The following is a 23,973-nucleotide window of genomic DNA, read 5'->3' as shown; positions in this document are numbered from 1 at the left end:
AGGTATGGCTCAGTGGTTAAGAAACTGTCTGTTCTTCCAGAGGACCTGGGTTAAATGCCCAGCACCCACATGACAGCTAATAGCTGTCTGTAACAAATATATTCAATAACATACTCGTTCGCAAACCAAATCCAAGAACAACACATCAAAGATACACACAATGAACAAATAGGCTTAATCTCAGGGATACAGGGATTGTTCAACATATAAAAACCCATCAATGTAATCCACCATATAAACAAACTGAAAGACCAAGATTACATGATCATCTCATTAAATGAAATAAAGCCTTTGACAAAATCCAACACTCCTTCATGTTAAAAGACTTGGAGAAATCAGGCATACAAGACATCAGGCACATACTTAACATAATAAAGGCAGTAAAAAGCAAGCTGATAGCCAACATCAAACCATTTGGAGAGAAACTAAAGAAATTCCACTCATATGAAGTACAGGACAAGGATGCCTCCACTCTCCATATTTCTTCAATATACTCCTTAAGTCCTAACTAAATCAATAAGACAACTGAAGGTTATCAAGGAGATACAAATTGGAAAGGAAGTATACAAATTGGAAATTCAAAGTATCACTATTTGCAGATGAATTACTTGTATACCTAGGTGACACAAGAAATTCTACCAGAGAATTCCTACAATTGACAATTTCCACAAAGTGGCTGGGATCACAATTAACTAAAAATTTCATCAGTCCTTTTGTATACAAATGAAAAATGGGCTGAGAATGAAATTTAGGAAACACCCTGAACAGTAGCCACAAACAACATAAAATATTTTGTTGTAACTCTAAACAAGCAAGTGAAATACCTCTATGACTAAAATTTGAAGTCTTTAAAGAAAGAAACTGAAGAAAATCTCAGAAGATGGAAAGATCTCCCAAACTCATGGATATATAGGGTTAACATAGTAAAACAGCATTCTTTTTTAAAATTTTTTATTAATTACACTTTATTCACTTTGAATTCCCCCCACTTCTTCCTCCCCATGAAACACTCCCTTAATCCCCTTCTCTAAAACAGCATTCTTAAAAAATGGATTCTATGAGTTCAATCCATTTCCCAACAACATTGCAACATAATTCTTTACAGACCATGAAAAAGCAAACATTAACTTCAAATGGAGAAATAAAATACCCTTGATAGCAGACCAATCCTGCACAATTGGAGTAAGGACACAGAAATAAATCCACACTCCTACTGGAACTTTACTTTCAACAAAGAAGCCAAAATCATACAATGGAAAAAAGACAGCATCTTCAACAAATGGTGGTAGTGTAACTAGATGTCTATATGTAGAAAAATGAAAATAAAGCCTTTGTTTCATCCTGAAGAAAATCCAGTCTAAGGGGATCTAAGACCTTCACCAGAGACTCTAAATCATTTAGAAGACAAGGTGGAGAAAAGTCTGGAATGTATTAACACAGGAGAACAGCAGCAGCACAGGCTCTGAGATCAACAATTAATAAATGGCATCTCAAGAAACTGAAAAGCTTCTATAAGTCAAAGGATACTATCAATAGAACAAAACATCAGTCAACAGATTGGAGAAATATCTGCATCAACCATACATCAGACAAAAATGTAATATCCAAAATATACAAAGAAATTAAGAAATTAAACACCAACTAATCAAATAAACCAATTTAAAAATGGGGTTCAGAGCTAAACTGAGAAGTCACAACTGAGGAATCTCATATGGCCAAGAAACACTTAAGGAAATGATCAAAGTCCTTAGCCATCAGACAAATGGAAATCAAAACGACTCTAAGATTACATCTTACACCACTCAAATGACTAAGATGAAAAACTCAAGTGACAACACATGCTGGTGAGGATGTGGAGAAAAGGGAACTTTCCTCCAGGGCTGATGGGAGTGCAAACTTGTACAACTTCTCTGGTAATTAAACTGGTGCATTTTCAGAAAATTGGGAATAATTCTACCTTATTACCCAGCTATGCCACTCCAGGGAATACATCCAAAAGATGTTCCATTATAGAATAAGGACAATTGTGCTACTATGTTCATAGCTGTTTTATTCATAACAGCCAGAACTGAGAAATGGATAAAGAACTTCTAGTACACTTACACAATGGAATACTCCTCAGTTATTAAAAATGAGAAATCATGGAACTTGTAGGCAAATGGACTGAACTATAAAAGATCATCCTGAGAGAGGTAACCAGACACAGAAAGAAACACATTGCTTATAATCATACTACAATCCACACACCCAGAGAAGCTAAGTAACAAGAAGGTCCATGTGAGGTTGCCAGAATGTCACTCAGAATAGAAAACAGAACAAACAGCACAAATGGATAAAGAGAGGGAACTGGGCAGAAGTTGGAATGGGGTGGGAAACAAATGTGGGTATCAAATGTGGGGAGAATTGTAGTAGGAGGTGAGAGGGCTCAGAACAAGAAGGGAAACTGAAGGCATTTCTCTTTGGAGTCATTTGACAGGGAAGGTTCCTGATAGCATGTGGGTGTGATCCTAGCTGAGACTCCTAACGAATGAACAGGGGAAAAGAGACATGGAAAATGAAATGACTACCCCCTAGCCAGACAGGACTATTGGAGAGAGGGAACAACAACTGAACCATAAAACTCATGATCCAAAAATTACCCTGCCTACAAGAAGTTTAGGGATAATGAGGGAACAAAGACTGAGGGAATGTCCAACCAATAATTGGGCCAGCTTGAGACCCACCTTAAACTAGTCAGCCAGCCAATGAAATTGTAAATGTTGTTTTGCTGTGCATATAGAAAAGCCTAAATATGCCCATTTTCTCAGAGGCTCCACCTAGTAGCCAATGGAGACAGAATCTAGAACTTGCAAATAAGCATTGGGTGGATCTCTGGGGGTCTTATGATAGTACTGGGGGAAAGATGGAAGAATCTGGAGGGTATAGGAAGCAACAAGAAGACCAACAGAGACAAGTAACCCAGACCCAGGAGGGCTTACGGAAAATGAGATATCAAATAAGGAACATATGTTCTGAACCTAGGCCTATTGAACTTATCTGTGTACTAAGGACAGTTTGGTCCATATGCGTTAAATGGTAAGTGAAAAGGACTGTTTCTTTTATGAACTCTACTGCCTGCTTTTAAATCCTCATCCCCTGTCAGGCGTGCCTTGTCTGTCTTTAGTGGATGAGGATATGTTCAGTCCTGATGTGACTTGATGTGCTGTAATGGGGTGATGCAGGGAGAGTAGGGCTCCATTTTTCTGGGAGGGGACAAAGAAGGGTAGGGGTGGACTGAGAACAGAGGAAGGAGGGATCGCCCTTTAGATGTAAAGTCAAAAAACAAACTAATCTCTTTAAAAATTTAATACACTCAGAGAAAGAGAGAGACAGTGGGCTTGAGAGGAGATAGGGAGGGGGCTGTATATGGGATAGGAAATAAATGTAATAAATAAAAATAAAAAAAGAATAATATTAATACATTCTCTGAAATATCAAGAGGCAAAACTGGCAACATGACCTTGACCATCAAATTAAAATGGTCAAAATAAACACCCCAAACTGTTATCAAATCTTCATATATCTGTCATAGCCTAAGAACTCAGTCATATTACACATATACAACATGCTTTTTTGAAATAAATCTCATTGTTGTGGAATTATATAGCCCCTCTAGAAAATTCTCTTACAAGGCAAAACTTCAGCATGATGTGCCCTGTAGTAACAAATGAGAACATAAAGAAGCATATGACTTCAAACAATACATACATACATTCTATTAAGCATTTTAATATTAACATTGGTAAAATATGTTGACAAAACAGAACACATTGGGGGTACATCTTCCATCCTTTGACTTGTATTCAGAAAGCTGACACATGAGAATCAAGAATTTAAACGTAGCCTTGACTAATTAGTAATATCCAAGTCAGGTATGAAACAAACATCACCACCTAAGAAATCAGTCCCCAATTTTTAACTCTACCTTACTAAATTTTTTAGATCATGAGCAGAATAAGAAAGATCTGAGGACAAATTACCACACAAATGACCTCCAGCTTAATTTTTCACGGAGCATATTTTCCACTGAAATCCTATAACCTCCACTTCCTCTGTATGCACTACACTCAACATTGTGCACTTCCAAGTACTACAGGAAGAGCCAATTAAGGTCTGGACTTTTGCCATCTCAAGTCCTGATATTTTCCACATTCCTCAAAAAAGAGAACATCTTCAGGTCTGTCCAGGAGCAAGGTCACTTTTGGCATAACTTTTTTCTCCTAACCTGCTAACTGTGCTGCTGTGATTGAAACCCCTAACCCCAAATATCTCAGGTTATGAATGAGTTTACTTGTTTGGTCCTTTCAGATCAGAATCCATCATTTTGGAATCCTAGGATAGAATCTCAAGTTTCAAGAAAACTTAGGCAAAAACCATGGCAAATATTGTTTCCTGCCTTGCTCTCTTGTTTCTACATCATCTCAGGCTCACCTAACATTTTTATCCAGCCCAGGGCCAACATGCTTAAGGATAATTCCACTCTCAATGGAAGAACCATCTATAGAAATCATCAGTCAACACAATCTCTCACTTACATAGAAACCAGCCATTTTCTCATTACTTCATTTATTTTTTTTCCCTTTATATCCTGCTTGCAGCTCTGTATCTCCTCTTTTCTGGTATCATCCTCCCCACCTCTACCCCTTCTTCTCCTCCCTTTCTTCTCAGAGAAGGGGAGCCTCCCCATATCAACTCTCCTCAACACATCAAGTTACATACAAACTAAGTGCATCTTCTTCCAGTGAGGACAGACAAGGCAGCCCAGATAGAGAAAAGTTATTCATAAACAGGCAACTGTGTCCATGTGACAGACAGCCCCCATTTCAAATGTTAGGTGACCTACATGAAGACAAAGCTGCCCATCAGCTAGATATGTGTAGTGTGCCTAGGTCAGCACCTGCTCGCTCTTTGGATGCTGGCAACCAGCCATTCTATGATGGCATGGTACCAACTGAATTTACCATGTGAAAAAATAACTCAGAATTCTCAGCAGTTTTATGAAGAAGTATTACACATAGAGACAAATATGACTTCGGTACTTACTTTACAACACAACAATGAAAATTGTGCACATTTTTTTGTGAAAGAATACAGCAAAAATGCCAATAACAGAAGCCCAAAAATAAAGTCAAGATTTCATCAAGGACACTCAACCAAGAAAAACTTGAAGTAGACCAATGTTACCTCTGATTGTATACATATAGAAATTAGATAAACAGAAATGTAATACCTCCCACAAAATAATGCAAATTGACCCCTACACTATTCATATTACTTTCTAGATACAACTGATCTTTTTTTTAAGTCCCCATGCTCTAGTACTCTCTTTGTAAATGGAGATCACCAGAAAAGTGCGCTATGGAGCTGTAGATCATTCCCCCTAGCAATTTCAGGCAAACCCAGTCCTTCTGATTCCCATAAAGGAAATAATGTTAAATAGTAATTTTATGTCTCGTTCTTGCCATATGTATTCCAGCACAAGATGTGAAATCTGTCTTATGTAACTGCATAACACCATATATAGTTGAGACACCTCTGCAGCTCAGAAACGCCTTTTAACCCTAGAAGTGAGTTCCTTAAGCCACAACACTGTGGCTGCTGTTATTGGAATGGTAAAAGGATGCTAATCAAATACTTCTGAAGTTTCATCCACATTCCTTCCTCAACATCATTTTTGTAACCTATTTGTAAAATTGAAATATTTTTCACAAAAAAAAATTCATTAGGAAACAATGTTTAAAACTTCCAGAAATCTGACCTTCAGTTTTTCCAAACTGTCTTCCTACTGCACACACAATAGACAGCTCATTATATGTCTCAAATGAGTAATGTTTAAAACTCTGCTGTGTACAGACTTTAACTTAAGAATTTAGGAATTTTAACCAAGAGAAAGGCAAAGTCATGGATCTGGGGAGCAATAGACTGGGATCAATGTGACCTGAGCCAACAAAGCTTGTCTCAGAAATATTTTTTCCAAAATGCTGAAAATGCAGCCATTATAGAATTAATATCCACACCAGGAAGAAAGAATGCCACACACAACTAAATGGTTAATTAAAAAAGTTCTCTTTAATAGTAGCATGTGTCCAGTGCTAGTTAATGGTATATGAGAAGTCAGCCTAAAGCTAATTTTGTACTCCATACATGCAGTCTTCCTTAAGTCTCTTTTAGGATCCAGGTTATATATTAAACAGTTTCAATATGGGCTAGAGAGTTCAAGTCTAGCCACTGAGTCAACTGGATGATTTACACAGCAAAAATATTCTTAGAATGATTTCTGTAATCCACTCCCCTAGGTCATTATTCAGTGACATGGTATAAGTAAGAGGTCTCAGGGGTTTATAATACTAGGAAAAGTAAAAGGTAGAAAATGCAAAAGCTAGGGTGGCAAGGTTTTCCATGAGCTATATCTTATACCAAGTAAGCTTCTTAAGAAGAATAGCACCTTGTACACTACTTCCTGGGGAGAAATGGAAGGAAACAGGAGACATCTATGAATTGATCAGACAGTCTCATAAAGTGGGATAAAATCATGAGGAATTATAATTAAACAAAACTGCACAAGGAAGGGGGAACACAGGATCTCAAGAACATTATTTACCAAAACCACAGTGACTTTGGAACTGATGTGTTAGAAAGAGTGGGGTTCTGAGAATCTGAAGGAAACCCTCCTCACATGTCCCAACCCTGCAGCTCACCCTATTGCTGGTTTTAGAAAAGGAACACTGCTTTATTTTAATTACCTCAGAATTTTGGGGAAATCTCCCAAAGTGCAGGCCACAGGTTCTATTAGCTCTGCCAAGCATATTTGAGAAGTGTGAGAAGAAGTTAGGTGATTCTACATACATGAGGCTCTTGGGGAAAGCTTTGTTTGATCAGAGAAACCCTCAACACAATAGTGTTTTTCCTGTTCAATTGGTTTTCACCAGATGTCTTCCCCATGTGACAGAGCTATGCTTTTCTCAAGAAGAAAACTGCAACTTTATAACACACCAGTCTTTAATGTTGGCTGTGAGTCTATAATGGCAATTAAGCAGCTTGTTATATGCCTCTTCTTTGGCATGGAGATGGGCCAATAGTTGGTATGCATAAGGGCTGTCTCCTTGGTTATGGTTGGAGACAAATTTGTTGACTATCATCTTGAGCAAACATGTGTTTCCTAGCATCCTAATCTCTAACAGGCCTGCATGGCATGCTACTTATCTACTTAGCCCTTAGCTAAATTCTACTTGGTGTGACTTCCTGTCATCTAAGTATTGGTAAATCCCTTACATCAACAATTCTACTTGTTTACATCACAGCTGTGTAAGGAAGTGCTACTCAACACATGTTATTTACAACCTCAACAAAATTAACTCCAAATGAATCTTATATCTAAATGTTAAATGCCAAGGTCAGAACTTGGAAAAGGTACTAGAAACTAGGCTTCTCTGAGTTTGCATCCTACCAAGGACATGTCTATTTTCAAACCTGTCCTGCAAACACTTTGTGAACATGCAGCCCCATAGTGTGTAAGGAGGCAGCCTCCAGAGCCCCAACCCTCTCCAAGTAAAATACTAACTTCACCTGAGCTTGCAGCTCTACTTCCCACCCTACCCCTTGAAACATTTTCCTAATTTTCAGTTAACTCAGAAAAATTGCTGTTACCTTAACCAAGGTGGCTAAACTGTAAAATTATGTCATTTACAAAGCTCTGCCTTATTATGGATAGAACTCACACAACTTTGTTTCTTTATCATCTTGAGTTCAGGACCAAATGCCAAGGGACATAAATTAAGGACCTTGGATTCCAGACCAAATGTCTTGGAAAACAGTTAAAGGTCTTGAGCCCAGTGGCCTGTATCAGCACAGCCTCCAACAGAAATTCCCTTGCTAAACCCACAATGTTAAAATTTGATTGGATAACCCCAGCACTCACCAAGGGGCCCTGCTTTTGTGGATTTAATCCTTTAAATACACAATAAAGCACCATTCAGATCCTGAACTGACCCTGAGCTCAGAAAATAAAGCTTTCATTTTAACCTTCTGCTCCAGAAATGACTTTTCTCTGCTCCCAACCCGAAGCCAATGTAGTCAAGACATTTAGATGCCCCACTGTGTTCAGGGCTAGGAAAAGGGACCTCTCAGGTAGGTGATTCTGCCTGCTGGTTCCCACTCTGCCTCAGGAAGGACCCTACAGGACAGCTCCTACTGTTCAGCCTCCTGCTCCACCAGGTTGGGGGCAGCAGACACAATCTCACCATGTTGCGACTTTGGAACTTGTCTGAAATGCCTTCATAGTACACAGCAGCGGCACACCAATCGTTCAACCCCATTCATCTAAGCTACAGAGGGAACATGCAGCATGGGGCCAGGAAGAACCAGCCTCTTCCTCTAACTGGAGGGATGGAAGATCCTAATTGGCCAGTGAGTCTTGAGTGACATGAACACCTCCCTTAGGGTTACACTTTACTGAAAGGACAAAGGTTAGTGATTCTTGGCCCAGGCTTCAGTTTCAGAACCAAACCTTCTTCATATCTGCAGCGATTTGCATTTCATCATCAATTGTGCCTGTCTCCCCTAGCCTACCCTCTGACTTCCAGAACTCAGGACATAATTTCCCTCTTCCTACGAGAATCACGGTGGATATTGCACAACCATTATTCAACCTGTACCAGAGTAAACAATCTGTGCTACAGGTAGAATGGTGCCAAGAGTATTAAAAATTAAAAAGAGATTTTAGAAAATGCAAGATTTTTGCTCGGTGACTTCACACTGGGGTCAGGTAAACTGCAGCCGCTTTTCTCCTGGAAGATAAGAGACAACCCAGGGGGGGAAAGCAGGAAAAACATGACACTTTGGAGTACTATCAGCAGGTAAATCAGCTTCCTCAATGGGAAGATGAAGAAAACAGAAAGCTGTGCTAGTAAAGGCTCTCTGCACGAAAAGAAATGACAGAATAAATTTCTCTGGATGTATATAGCTAACACAGACATTCATATATATATATATATTTTCAGCTGGGCTTCTCCTGCTTGGACTAGATGTGTAGACCAGGCTGACCTTGAACTCACAGAGACTGACCTGCTTCTTCCTGCCAGGGGACTGGGATTCAAGGCCTGTGCCATCAAATCCATGCCAGATTTTCTGTTTTAATTTTATTTTTTGTTTTGTATTTCTCAAGACCAGGTTTCATTGTGTAGGCCTGTCTGTGCTGGGCTCTCCTTGTCAACCAGGCCGAACTCACAGAGAACAGCCTGTGTCTGCATTTCGTGTGCCTGGATTAAAGGCTTATGCAAGCATGACTAGCAAGACCTTAGACTTTTAAGGATTTGTTTAAGGGAGGGTTTCTTATGTAACTAAATTTTTATAAGATTTTTGAGTGGGTGGATGAGGGGACCTCTGATTATTATTATCTGTGCATGCATAGATGTGTGTCTGTGCATGCACAGACATTAAATCAGACACTGCTGCCATCCTCACAGTTCTTAGATCGGAGCTTTTATTCTTATGCTTAAGAAATTTTATTTATTTTTTTTTTTGAAAAACATCTCCCCAGGCAGTGAGTTCTGTGCTGAGCACCACTTGCACTGTGGGTCTGATCCTCCGAGGGCAAGGAATCATATAAAATAAGAGAGAGTTAGTATCACCTGGAGAGGACAGGAGTTCCACAAGGACCAATTATATCTGGGAACAGGGGTCTTTTATGAGACTGTATCTCCAACCAAGGACCATGTATAGATATGACCTAGAATCCCTGCTCAGATGGAGCCCATGGTAGCTTGGTATCCAAGTGGGCACTCTAGTAAGGGGAACAGGGACTATTTCTGACATGAACTCAATGGCTGGCTCTTTGTCCTCCCCCCTCTGAGGGAGGAGCAGCCTTGCTAGGCCACAAAAGCGGACACTGCAGGCAGTCCTGAAGATACCTGATAAGCTAAGGTCAGATAGAAGGGGAGGAAGACCTCCCCTATCAGTGGACTTGGAAAAAGGTAGGGAGGAGATGAGGGAGGGAGGGTGGGATTGGGAGGTAATAAGGGAGCAGGCTACAGCTGGGATACAAAGTTAATAAACTGTAACTTATATTTAAAAATATATATATAAAATAAGAAACAGAGAACAGATCTCAACAGAGAATTCTCAACAGGAGAATCTCAAATGGCTGAGAAACACTGTTCAGGTTCAGCATCCTTATCCTTTAAGGAAATGCAAATGGAAACTACTTTGAGCTTTAATTTTACACATGTCAGAATGGTGACGTTTAACAGGACAAGCGACAGCTCACTCATACTGACAAAGGTGTTGGGGAAGGGAAACACTCCTTCATTGTTGGATGGAGGTCAAACAAATACAGCCAACATTGTATTTTCTCAGACAACTGAGTTGTTGTCCCAGGAGGTCATTTGGAAATGCCCAAAAGCCAAGGCTAATATTAGGACAGAGCATTGATTTCTCAAAAATAACACCAGGACCACACTGTGGAGGAAAGCTTACACACAGTGCACTGAAGGTGGAGAGGTGGACCAGGTGCAGGCTGAAAGACTTCACCCCTATATTCTAGTCTCTTTAGGGTGAGACTACTGTACAGGCTACTGAAAGAGAAACGTGGACAGAAACCCAGAATAAAAACCACTCCACCTAAAATCTGTACTGCTTGCAAGATGTAAAGTTGGCGTGGTGGCACCAAACATGCTTGAGTGGTGAGTTAATGTTTGGTTTAACTTGCACCCTAAGCCATGGGATGGAATCCACTCCCTTCATGGCCAGGAATGTCACAGAGACATAAATGACAAGCATTGCATGAGCATGTATCAGCACCAGGTCCTCTACTGAGGTGTCATGCTGTTAGCTTTGTATTTTTATGGGAATCATAACATTAGCAATGGGCATAGCTTTGACTCTCTCACCTGCTCTTGAGAATCTTTTTCCCCTAATGGGTTCCTTGCCAATCCTCTGTGTGGGGTGTTTGTTTATCTTTTTGTATCTTGTTTGGTGTTGTTTGGCAGTCCTATCTTGGAGGCCTGTTCTTTTCTGAAAAGGATACAGAGTGGAGGGAGTGGAACCGGGGAAGAAGGGAGGTATGCTGGATGTGGGAGAAGTGGAGGGAGGGAAAATTGGTCAGAATATATTGTCTGAGGGAAGAATCCTTTTCAATTAAAAAGCATTAATTCAATTTTCCTACCTAAAAAATGGAAAGAAGGGAAGCAATCAAAGAGAAGTGAAATAGTGAAGACAAGGAAAACACTATCATGACGTACAGTTATTGTTCTGTGTGCATAGAGGGAAAGCATCACTCAGAAGTTTAACAAGCTTATTCTTTAGTCCCATCTAGATCTATGAAATCAGAAGTTTTGCTCTCACCAATGTGAAATATATATCATGCAGGTAAAAAAATGGTAACTTTCTGCTGTTATGTGGAATTACAGGGGTCCCTGCTCACTTAATTCCAAAAGAGTACTCTTTCTTCTCTATAATAAAAACTAAACTTTGAAGCTGGAGAGGTGGCTCAGCAGGTAAGAACACTCTCTGTTCCTTCAGAACTCCTGAGTTCAATTCCCAGCAACCACATGGTGGCTCACGACCATCTATACTGTGGTCTGTTGCGCTCTTCTGGCATGCAGGCGCACATGCAGACAGAACACTAATTAAATAAATAAAATCTTTAAAAAGAAACAACCAAAAACAATGTTTGAATAATATTCGCAATAACAGAAATAAATGCATAATGTTATACACTATACATTAAATATATACTACATTAAGTATATACAAACTGATATTTTAAAATGTTAAGCATTTAAACATGTTTTCCCAATAAAAATAAAAGTGTCATCATCTAAGGTGGGTTAGCTGATCAAAACAAAACTAAGAAAAGTGTTACTTGTCTAAGACTATTACATTTTTATTCAACTGTAATTTATTGTCATTCTTTCAATTCAAACAAAACAAGTCAGTTTCTTAACTCATTTTCACTTCATGCAGCATGACTCATTGGCAGAAAGCTCTTATACCATCAAAATAAACCAACTTTCTGCAATTTTCTAGAATATTATACAAGCACATTTGCTTTTTATTTCTATAACAACTTTTGCTCTAAAAAGTCTGATATTTGATTTTCCTTCTCCACATACCAACTAAAAAAAATGTTACAAAAATTCTTTGAAGGTGCTTCACCTAGGTTGTGTTGTTTCTGCCTTTCATTTTCTATTGCGAACATTAAGGTAGACAAGATGACTGAAGGTCTCCTTCCCAATGGACAAATGGGAATGCAGCAAGATTGAAATCAGAGAGAGAGAGAGAGAGAGAAGTTTGTTGGTTTAACACTGCTTATGCTGTAATTATATCCTGTTTCATGACTAATACAGCACTGACTGTGAGAGTCTTTTATAAGTATGCAATCCTTTAACTATTGCTGTTGTCTTCATTTATTTGCCATACTGTCCTCCTGAGGTACCCAGGGTGACCTCAACAAATGAAGAATTAGGTTATTTTGAAAGTTATACCACCACGAATATAAATGCAATAAGCATGAGATTTCAGATACTACTTTAAAACCAATCTAGAGTACATGAAAATTTACTAAGAAGACTGTTGGGATCCATAGCAATTCTGTCATTTTATGAGCTCTGTGCAATGTAGGCACACATAAACATGGAAACAATGAGAATGTGTGAAAACATGGTTTATTGTGTTGTTTTTGGTAATGAGGGGGTGTGGGTGTAGGTAATATCTGCAAAAGCATCAGATTACATACATTAAATACTTGCAGTTTTACATTGACTATAAAATTACTTGATGTTACTTAATTTTAGTTCATATCCACAGGAAATCCCAAATTCTGCTATCAAAAGTTGATTTGTATGCTAATACACGATCCCATATCATATTCAAATTTATTGTTCAATTCTGTACCGTGTGTTATTTTCACTTTTTGTCTTCTCAAATTATACTTGGTGGGATAGCTTTTCTGACCATAACAATGTTTTTTGTGTCAGTAAATTCTATACTTGTCTTCTTTCTATAGATTGTAAATTATTTCATATCACTTTCAATTTTATGTACTAACTGTAGTTTGCTAAACAAATTATTTATATAGGATAATATTATTTACCCTTTTATACTAGAGTAAATGACACAAATGGAATGATGTATTTAAAAATAAAAAGATGTTGGCTATTTTCTCTTTCAACATGAATTCAACAGACTCTAAAGAAAATTTCTATGAATTTCTAAGAGGAAAGCTGATTCCAAAGCTATATCCCATGAAAAACGACACAGAATTCCAAATAGGATTATGAAGGAACACATGGGCAGCTGTGACCTCAGAATGTATCTCAGAGCTACAACTACCAAGAATGTGTACAACAGTTTTGACAAAATTAGGAGATGAAGAGAAAAAGCCAAAACTGTAAGCTTAAAAATATATTCAAATTTTCCTCAAAAGACCCAAGGAAACTCTGCCAGGAAAAATGTGTACTTGACCATGTGTACTTTTGGTTATATGTATATAGAAATTAAATAAACACAGACTTCAAAACTCTTACAAAAGCAATTCAAACTGACCACTAACATACATTTCTGACCCACTGGCTACTGTAGATCGCTCTCGAAAAGGAGAGATCACATGCTCTGTGTTCTGGAGCTCGGTGTAGAAAAAAGTGATCAAAAAAGTGGGCTATGATTCTACAGACCCTCTTGCTTCCTTGTGGTTTCAGGCAAATCCAGCCCCACCGAAAGCCACACACAAACCAATGTGGTGAGTGTTTTCATGTTTGCTTACTCCCACATAGATTGTGCCACAAGATATGGAATCTGCCTTATTCACCTACCCAACACCATGCACACCTTAAAAACCTCTGCATCTCAGAAATTCCTTTTGTGTCATGAAGTTAAATTTCCTGAATCACACCATTGTGGTTGAAAGTAGCGAAAAGATAAAAAGATTACAAAAATTGCTGTAGAATGTACATCGCCCCCTTTCTACCAGCTTCAAAACTATTTATAAAATTTGCCACACAAAACTGAACGTGAAATACAAGGTTCAGAACGTCTAGAGAGCAGACCATCAATTTTCCAATCTGTCTTCCCAGCACACACCAAAAGCAATGTGTATGTGTGCACACTGGACAGTGATATTTTAAGAATCACTGCTTTAAACTGCCAGGACTGCAGAGGAATTCTACCAGCCCCCCATCCACTGCCCCCAACCACCGCCAAGGAATCCACACTCAAGGGAGAGTCAGAGACCAAGGACCACTACTGAAAATCACCACATAGATCAACAGAATGACAGTTGACTGACTGGCAGTCTCAGCACCGCCATATCAGATTCTGAGAACTTAGCAGAACTGTTCCTCCTGATTTTGGGACAGTGGCCCACATACTCACCATTGCATACTTTGTGGTCTCCAGTGTCCGGGACTGACCTCAAGCTAAGATAACTACCTTAGGTAGTTAAAATTCCTTGGTTGATTGCAAACATCCCTTGCACAAACATTTAGATTAGAATCTGTCCCCTAGGAGGAGCCAAGATGGCGGCGCCGGGAGAACAGCTCATCTGAGAAGCAGGACAACACTCTCTGTGCAGAGACCAGGAGACTGAACTCGGGACCCTGAAACTACATCAATCGTGTTTCCCAGGTGAGGGGAGGCTCCCACGGGGTGGGAATCGGTCGGGTCCACTCACAGCTACCCAGCCAGAACCCGGAAGAAATCCCGGGTAACGCAGGCTTTGTGTCTCCAGGCTGGAGGCGCAAGCAGGCGTGTCCCAGTCACTTTCCCAGGCTGATCTGTGGGCACAAGGGTACCTGAGACTGGATGTCCCAGTCGCGGGGGGACCCCACGGGGAAGCAGGGTTGCGGGTCTGATCGCTGGTCACCCAGTCTTTACCCGGAAGGTCTCTGCCGCCATCACAGCCGAGATCCTGCCATGCGCAGAGAATTTAGCACTCAGCTCAGCGGTACAGACAAGCTGCGCGCCCAAGTACAACAGGTACTGGGAACCCCTGTTCAGAGAGGACCCCACAGAGAAGGAAGAAACCGTGCTGCTGGGGTCACCTAGGGAAAGTCTAGCAGACTGCAGATTGCAAACAGGTGAGTACGGCCAGTCATCACAGATCTGGGCCCAAACAGGGAGCACAGAGTGATTGGAAACTCAGCTCCCGCAGACTAGCAGGTGGGCGCACACTCCACCAGCTCAGAGGTCTGCTTCGTACCAACTATTCCTTACAGACAGAACTGAGTGCCCTAAGACACCAGAGCAGTACTCACCCGCCACAGATTAGCTCTTGGGTTCTGGGGCACAGAGCCCCAACCTCAGACCTACAAAAGTCCGGGAACCCTGAGATCAACCCCCAGATACTGCTCCAAGGGGCAACCAGTTATTCCTAACAAAACCGACCAAACCATGGGACACAAAGGTTACAGAAGCTGGTCACTAAATTTACAGCAAGAAACCCAGAAGAAGGGCAGCTGTCTCCAGGACTTCTCCCGGTGAAAGGAGAGCCCTCTTGACTAATCAGGGCCACAGTTACCACCCAGGTCTCTATGCCTAAGGTGAGCTGTAACAACTCCTGAAAAACACAGGCCATCCAGTGACTATAACCAAAAAGCTGAGAAGGCTTCCTTCAGGAAAAACCATCTTCCTGCCAAAGGGATTCTCTCCACTACAACAGTCCAGGAACAACCAGAAACTAAATTCAAACAACTAAGATAGCCCAATGGGTAGAGGACAGCGTAAAAGTCCAACCAACAAAGGCCAGAGCAATATGGCATCTCCAGAACCCAGTTATCCAGGGGCAAATAGCCCTAGAAACCCCAGCATAAATGAAATTCAAGGAGATGACCTAACATCTATGCTCACGAAGATAACAGAGGAAACAAATAAAATACGAAAAGAATTAGAGGAAGATAAAAACAAACATATCATGGCTATCCGTAAAAAAATGGAGGAAATTAAAGACAAGGAGATTATGGCCATCCATGAAGAAATATGGGAAGCTGCAGCCAAACAGTCTGTGGCCTTTAGAGAGGAAATGCTTAAATCACTGAATGAAATAAAAGAAACAGTGGATTCTTCAAACAAGCAGCTGAAGGAATTGATGGAAAAACATGAAAATACAGTCAGACAGGGGAAGGAAACCAACAAACTAGCTCAAGAACTGAAGATAGAATTGGAAAAATTAAAAAAAAACACAAATGGAAGAAATTGTAGAGAGAAAGAACTTAGGGAAGAAAGCAGGAACTACAGAGGTTAGCATAACCAATAGGATACAAGAAATGGAAGAAAGAATCTCTGGTGTGGACGATACAATGGAAGAAATAGATGTATCTGTCAAAGAAAATGTTAAATCTAAAAAATTTCTGACACAGACCGTCCAAGAAATTCAAGGCAACATAAAAAGACAAAACCTAAGAATAATAGGAATAGAGGAAAAAGAAGATTCCCTGCACCAAGGCCCAGAAAATACTTTCAACAAAATCATCGAAGAAAATTTCCCCAACTTAAAGGAGAGGCCAATAAGAATACAAGAGGCCTATAGAACACCCAATAAATTAGACCAGAAAAGAAAATCCTCCCGCCACATAATAATCAAAACTGTAAGTATACAGAACAAAGAAAAAATACTAAAAGCTGCAAGAGAAAAAGGCCAAGTAACATATAATGGCAAACCCATTAGAATCACACCTGACTTTTCAACAGAGACTATGAAAGCCAGAAGGGCCTGGAGAGATATCATGCAGACCCTAAGAGAACACAGATGTCAGCCCAGGCTACTATACCCTGCAAAACTCTCAGTCCTCATAGACGGAGAAAACAAGATATTCAACGACAAAAACAAATTTCAACAATACCTACAAACAAATCCAGCATTACAGAAGACACTGGAAGGGAAAATACAACCCAAGAAAGCTGGCTACATTCAAAAAAACACAGGAAATAAATAACCCCACTACAGTAAAACAAAAAGCAACCAAGCACACAACCGTATGACCACAGCCAACATCAAATTCAAAGAATCTAACAGCCACTGGTCATTATTCTCTCTCAATATCAATGGACTTAATTCTCCAATAAAAAGACAAAGACTAACAGAATGGATGCATAAACAAAACCCAGCAATCTGTTGTATACAAGAAACACACCTACGTCACAAAGATAGACATTACCTGAGGGTAAAAGGATGGAAGACGGCTTTTCAAGCAAATGGACGCAAGAAGCAAGCAGGAGTAGCCATTCTAATATCTGATAAAATACTCTTTCAACCAAAATTAATCAAAAGAGATGGGGAAGGACACTTCGTACTCATCAAGGGAAAATTCCACCAAGAAGACATCACAATCCTGAACATTTATGCCCCAAATACAAGGGCACCCACATTTATGAAAGAAACATTGATAAAACTTAAACCACATATAGATCCCCACATACTAATAGTGGGAGACTTCAACACCCCACTCTCAACAAAAGACAGGTCAACAAAACAGAAATTAAACGAAGAAACAATATCTCTGACAGAGGTCATGAATCAAATGGACCTAACAGACATTTACACCCAAACACAAAAGAATTTACCTTCTTCTCAGCACTTCATGGAACCTTCTCCAAAATAGACCACACAGTTGGTCACAAAGCAAGCCTCAACAAATACAGGAAGATTGAAATAATCCCTTGTATCCTGTCTGATCACCATGGAATAAAGCTGGACCTCAGTAACAACAGAAATAGCAAAAAGCCTACACATACATGGAAACTGAACGACTTGCTACTAAAAGACAGCTGGGTCAGGGAAGAAATAAAGAAAGAAATTAAAATCTTCCTAGAACTCAATGAAAATGAAGACACAACATACCCAAACTTGTGGGACACAATGAAAGCAGTGCTAAGAGGAAAGTTCACAGCAATAAGTGCCTTCAAGAAGAAATTTGAGACAGAGCATTCAAGCAACTTAATGGCTCATTTAAAAACCCTAGAAAAACAAGAAGCAGACACACCAAGAAGGAGCAGATGGCTGGAAATAATCAAACTCAGGGCTGAAATCAATCAATTAGAAACAAATAAAACAATTCAAAGAATCAATGAAACCAAGAGCTGGTTCTTTGAGAAAATCAACAAGATAGACAAACCCTTAGCAAAGCTAACTAAAAGGCAGCGAGACACCATCCAAATCAACAAAATCAGAAATGAAAAGGGGGACGTAACTACAGACACTGAGGAAATCCAAGCAATCATTAGGACTTACTTCAAAAGTCTATATGCAACAAAATTTGAAAATTTAAATGAAATGGACAATTTTCTTGATCGATTCCACTTACCAAAGCTAAATCAGGACCAGGTAAATCAATTAAATAGTCCTATATCCCCCAAGGAAATAGAAGCAGTCATCGAAAGTCTCCCATCCAAAAAAGGCCCAGGACCTTATGGTCCTGAAAAATAAGGAAATCATGAAATTCGCAGGTAAATGGTGGGATCTGGAAAGGATCATCCTGAGTGAGTTGTCCCAGAAGCAAAAAGACACACATGGTATATACTCACTCATATAGACATACAACGTAGAACAAACCCACTAAAACCTGTGCACCTAAAGAAACTAAGTAAGAGAGAGGACCCTAACTAAAATGTCCAATCCCCCATCCAGAAAGGCAAAGAGGATGGACATCAGAAGAAGAAGAAAACAGGAAACAACCTAGGAACCTACCACAGAGTGCCTCTGAAAGCCTCTGCCCTACAGACTATCTAAGCAGATGCTGAGCCTGATGGGCAACTGTTGGGCAGAATGAATGGAATTTTATGTAAGAATTGGGAAATAGTAAGAGCTGGAGAGGACAGGGTCTCCACAAGGAGAGCAACAGAACAAGAAAAATTTGAATACAGGGAACTTCCCAGAGACTCATACTCCAATCAAGGACTATTCATAGAGATAATCCAGAACCCCTGCACAGATGTAGCCCAGGGCAGTTCAGAGTCCAATTGGGTTACATAGTAATGTGAAGAGGGACTGCCTCTGACATGAACTGACTGGCCTGCTCTTTAGTCACCTCCTCCTGAGGGGAGCAGCCTTACCAGGCCATAGTAGAGGACAATGCAGCCACTTTTGATGTGAACTGATAGACTAAGATCAGAAAGGAGAGGAGAACCTCCCCTATCAGTGGACTTGGGGAGTGCCATGCATGCAGAGGGAGGAGGGAGGGTGCGATTGGGAGGGGAGGAGGGAGGGGCTTATGGGGGGATGCAGAATGAATAAAGTGTAATTGATGAAAAATTTAAAAAAAAGGAAAAAATAATTTAAGAACCTTAAATGACTTTCAAAAGTGGAGAAAAACATGGAGTTAGACAATTTACAGGGAGCACGTCTCGCCCCTTGGGGCAATGGTCTCCTGAACCTACTCATACCTCGGACACCACCACTGCTAGTTCTAGAACTGATGCAGGATGTTCCAACGAGGGGGTTAAGGCTTCTCATAATATTTCCTATAAGCCCACACCTGTTTATTTATATCCCCCATTTTTATTCATTATTAGCCAAATAGAGCCAAGTAATTGTGGTAATGATACTTGCTTTTTTGCCCAATGCTGGAATGCTAGTAAATTTACTACCTGGTTACTCACATGCCTCGCTGGGCGCCTGTGCCTGTTGATGCCCCTCACGCTATGACTCTCTTCAGACAGAAAAGGGATCTTGGAATTAACAGCCACCATTGTTACTGCCATCTCATTGGCGGCTGTTGGAGCTACCACCGTGGCATTAGCCATGAGTCATACTGTGCAGACTGCTCAGACCCTGAATAATCTTTTAGCCAATGTAGCTCATGCCTTAGATGTACAAAAAGGAATTAATGCTCAACTAAAAGGAGGCTTGATGGTGTTCGATCAGAGGATTGACCTCGTGCAGGAGCAAATTGATACCCTATGGCAAATTGCTCAACTTGGCTGTCAATGGAAGTATGCTGGACTTTAAGTCACTAGCATACAACATAAGAATTTTTCCTGTGCTGCAAATCTGTCTAAACAATTGTCAAGCTATATTTTAGGTAATTGGACTGGAAAACTCGATACTACGATGGAGCACCTGAGAGTGGCCATTGTCACGGTAAATTCTACCAGAGTGGACACAGGACTAGCCACAGGAATATCATCATGGATTGCTGCAGCCATGAATCATCTGAAGGAATGGGCGGGCATGGGAGCATTAGCAGGCCTTCTGGTGTTGGTCTCCTTGGTTTGCCTGTGGTATATATGCAAGATTAGAGTCTCACAACAGCGTAATGCAGCCATGACCATTCAGGCCTTTAGAGCCATTGAAGCAGGACAGTCTCCCCAAGTATGGTTGGCTACCATAAAAAGCTAAAATGTTATGCTCAGGATGCGAGGCTAAGCACTCCACTCAGGATCACCCGCTTTGGACCCAGAGAAGAGCATGTCTGATTGCATGCGGGTTGATGCCCCAGGTCCCGCCTCTGAGAAAAAGGTATCGGATGGGTCTGATGCTCTTTGGGTGGATGACACCTAAATGAACATCGGTACAAAGTCCCAATTTATTTCTAATATCAGAGATCAGACCTCTACTCTTGCCTGATGTGTCTTAAAAAAAAATGGGGAACTGTAGAGAGCTGCGTGATGCCGCGCCTTAAAGAGGGAGCTGGTTTCCACCTTCCACCTTCCCGATGGTGAGTGCTCTCTGTTACGAACAACTCTACATTTGGCTAAGGCTGAGGATCTGGCTTGCTTCCATGTATGTGGACCTATCTGCATTGCCCACGTGGCATGCTGGGGTTGGCTACCCAGAGGTTATTTAAGCTGTGGGTTGGCTTTCCCCAGGGTCAGATGATTGTTCAAGGTTCCTGAATAAACTGCATTGAAAAATAAAATAAAAAAATAAATAAAATAACAAGCTTTTTCTTCAATGGTATTAGGGGAAAAAAAAATCTGTCCCCAGCAAAGAATAGAGCAAAGAATAATAATAACTGAGTCTCCGCTGATGGGGGCACCCCTCACAGTTCTCTTCAGATGCATCAGAGAAGAATCTTGGAGAAAGACTATGAGCTACCTCACACTGGTGCTGCTGATTTGTAGATCTTCCCAGAGTTCCTCATTTCATTTGGCCATCTAGCTGAGCTTCAGGACAGTAACAGCTACTTAACTGGGGTATCAGATCAAGCAACTCAGACATGTGAGTCTTTCCCAGATGGACCCTTCGACCTTAGGAGCAGACAGAGCCCTACTCTAAGAAATCTGTATTTTAGTACAATTTTCCAGTCTCCAAGACACAAGGAGACAGTTCCTCTTCAAAGTCACAGGGTCCTTTGTGTGCACATTCCAATACACAAACAACATTCAGTGCAGATATCTCTACCCCATAGCTGAGAAATCCCAAATCCAAACAGGTCAAAGTCAACAACAATTAAAGCAAAAAGTGACCATATATTTGAAAGTAAGGAGTGGTAAATGGTTAATGAATGAAAAAAAAAAAAACAAGAAATAAAAAGGAAAGGACATAGATAATTCTAGATATGGTAGTGTAGAAAGTTTATTATAGATAAAAGGGACAGCACAGCCAGATGCAGGGACATCTGGGAGAGTCCAGAGGAGACATGACTGTGAGCCTTATGAGGAAAGGAAGGAGGGAGAGGGGAAAGCCAGACCAAGGGGCCAGGATAGTAAATGATAGATAAAAAAGGCCAGGTAACCAAAATGGTTGGATTATATAAGGAAGACCATCCAGGGAAAGTGGAGCTCAGCCCCTGGGCTAGAAGGCTGGGGATGCCAACCATTACCCAATCACAGGTAGAAACAGAGGGATGCTGGGAGAACCAGCAGCTGGGCCTGCTTTGCTTTGTTAAATAGATACCTCAGCCATTTGTCCCAGCATTTGAGACTTAACAGTAGGGAAGAATGAGGAGATTGAAATGATTTAACTATAATCTCCAAAATTTGTTGTAAAAAGTTAAAACAGGCTTCATGCTCCGATAGTTTTCTGGGACTAGACATGCATAGCAGAGCACACCAAGAATTATACACTCCTTTTCCTTGGGGTGCGCCATTGTTAGAATAATAACATTCCAGTTATGCTTGGCCACACCAGATTATCCAGGTCTTCTGTGTTTGTTGAATCAGTATAACTACAGAAATTTGGTTTCTAGAAATAAGTTTAGCTGCTTTTCCAGAATCTTGATTGCCTTGGTCTGTGAACTCCAAGTATTGCCAGTTTGGACATTTCCTAATCATCTAAAATTGAGTAACTGACATTTCTGTTCAAGCAGAAAAGCTCTCACCATCCTTTTTTTTCCATCCCTTTCTTTACAGTGATGACACCAGCTTCAAAGTTGGTCACTGAATTCAATTTATACATAGGTGCCTCTTTATTTGTAATTACTCACCCCATGAAACCCATGGGATGTTTGAGGAACCTCATTCACTGGTCCCTTTTTCATTTCACTTACCGGGTTAAGGTCCAGCCTGAAATGAGTTGCAAGACACTGGGCTACAAAGGCAGGATTGGGTGGTTCAAACAAGTCTTAACTACATAGCATAAAGAAAGGCCGAATTTTGGGAGACATTGCTCTAAACAGAAAATAATAAAAAAATCCATTTTTAATTAGGAATAAAATTCTTTTTAAAAAATATTTAATTTTTTCTGTGCATTAGTGTGAAGGTGTTAGATTGCTTGGAATTGGCATTCCAGCTGTGAGCTGTCACATGAGTGATGGGAATTGAAGCTGGGTCCTTTAGAAGAGGAGACAATGCTCTTAACCACTGAGCCATCTCTCCAGTCCCAGGAATCAAATTCTTAATGACTGGTAAATGTTGGAGAAGAGAAAGAAATAAGAGATTAGAGCAGTGATGCATAATGAAAGTAAAACTTACTAAGTAATACCAACAATTGACTTTTTTAGAAAGATAAATATAATTGAAAAACTACGTAGGTATACTGACTTTGAACATAAGCGGGCCCTTCTCTGGTAGAGCTAATAGCATTAATCATATACTTTTTGACCTTGATTCTACCTTCAGTGTTAGCTGCTGAGATTGGTAACCTGACATACAAAGCTACCACCAATAGATGAGTCTCAAATTTTTGAGCAGACATAGCCCTATGAAGACTGTAAATAAATGCATAGGATAGACCTTACTTGGAAATTCAATATTCACTGGCTCCATCTGACCTACCGAAATTGAACACCCACCAATCTGGTCCATTTTCACTCACATGCAAAAGTTAATAGGTGCTCGAAATTGAAAAATCACTAACCCTGTAGGGATCACGTCCCTTTTCATAGGGTGACCCCTGCAGCTGCCTGCCTTAGTCTTTGATCTAGCTATTGCCTACCCTGATTCACACAGCAATTGAACATAATAAATTTTTCTTCCTGTTCTGAACAGAAGACACAAACCATGCTCCACATGCAAATCCTTTCACTGTAACTACAATGGACAGTTTATTACTAACTCAAAGTATAAAGCTCTTTTGTGATACAGCTGTTTAACTAAATAATTTAGAAATTTTAATCAAGAGGAAAGCAAGGTCATTGTCCTAGGGGAAAACAGAGTGGGATGAAGGTGACCTCAGTCAGAAGAGCTTGCCTTGGAACATTTATCTACAAGGCTAAAGATGTAACTGTTCTAGAACTAATATCCCCTCCCCAGGAGAAATCACTGCAAACACAATTAAAAGATTAATTATGACAGCATACATTTAATGACAGCATACATTCAGCTCTGGCCAATGCTCAAAAGGAGCCAGCTGAGGACAGAATTTTGCATTACATGTATCTTGTAAACCTTAATTCACTTTTAGGTAAAGGCCTCAGGTTATGTTTTCAACAATTTAAATGGGGACTGGAGACATATAAGTCTAGCCACTTAAAAAGATGGGAGATTTACACAGTAAAAATATTTCCAGAAGTACACCAGTGCCCTCAAACAGAAGGCCATTCTTCAGGGATAGGGTCCTGAATT

General features: G+C 40.2%; 1 protein-coding gene across 6 annotated transcripts in view; it reads right to left on the bottom strand.

Moving 5' to 3' along the window:
- Window positions 1–23,973, bottom strand: part of LOC132650626 (zinc finger protein 431-like) — a 41,252-nt gene that overhangs the window by 4,753 nt on the left and 12,526 nt on the right. The window lies entirely within an intron of this gene.

This window comes from Meriones unguiculatus (genome assembly GCF_030254825.1).
Source record: "Meriones unguiculatus strain TT.TT164.6M chromosome 13 unlocalized genomic scaffold, Bangor_MerUng_6.1 Chr13_unordered_Scaffold_28, whole genome shotgun sequence".
Classification (NCBI taxonomy): Eukaryota; Metazoa; Chordata; class Mammalia; order Rodentia; family Muridae; genus Meriones; species Meriones unguiculatus.
This window is presented reverse-complemented; position numbering and strand designations above follow the sequence as displayed.